We start from the raw sequence: 1,128 nt of genomic DNA on the forward strand, positions 1-1,128 counted from the left end.
ATATTCCTTTATATATATATATATATATATATATATATATTATCAGGGTTATGAAGAGTTTTCTCTTATTATAGTTATCAGGATTTTTTTTCATATCAAACTTATCACGAGTTTCCTCATGTCGATATCACCAGTTCTTTCTTCACGTCAAACTTATAACGATTTTGTACTCACGGAAAAGTTATCAGAAGTTTCCTCATTTCAAAGTCATCTCATGTCAAAGCTATCGAGAGCATCCTCATGTCAAAGTTATCAGAAGTTCCCTTATGCCAAAATTATCTCCGTGTCTTCGTGTCAAAGTTATCAGGATTTTTTTTTCCATGTCTGTTTATTTCTCATCCCGACTCCCTTTCATGCGTGGAGACACCAAGGCTGCATGCGGCTGCACATAATTCCGGACTCCACTGGGCGAAAAATTGGCATTTCGAGTTATGATGAGAGTATAAATATTTGCTGAATGACATATCCATAAAAAACGTATTTGATCAGCAAGATATATATATATATATATATATATATATATATATATATATATATATATATATATATATATATGCATATCTATCTATCTATATGTATATTTGTGTTCTATATATATATATATATATATATATATATATTATATATATATAATATATATATATATATATATATATTATATATATATATATATATATAATATATATATAATATATATAATATAATATATATATATATATATATATATATATATATATATATATATATATAATATACATATATATCTGTATGTGTTTGTTTGTATGTAGATAGATACATAGATAGATAGATGCCAGATTTCAGACATAGATATAAACATAATCAGCTGTAGTAGCAAAAGTGTGCTTATTTTTGTTTTTACTGTTGTTTAACATAAACATAGTTATCATTATTGCTGTCATGATTATTACAATTGTTGTTGTCATCGCCATCATTATCATCTTCATCGACATCATCATCATCACTTTTATCATTATTATTTATATAATCATCATCATCATCATTTGCATCATTATCATTACTGTTGTTATTAGCATTACTATTTTCATTATCATCATCATCATTATCATTGTTATCATTGATATTATAATTCTAATTGTAATTATTATA

Source organism: Penaeus japonicus, unplaced genomic scaffold (assembly GCF_977035675.1).
Source record: "Penaeus japonicus unplaced genomic scaffold, GWHDUDI00000001_assembly GWHDUDI00000019, whole genome shotgun sequence".
Classification (NCBI taxonomy): domain Eukaryota; kingdom Metazoa; phylum Arthropoda; class Malacostraca; order Decapoda; family Penaeidae; genus Penaeus; species Penaeus japonicus.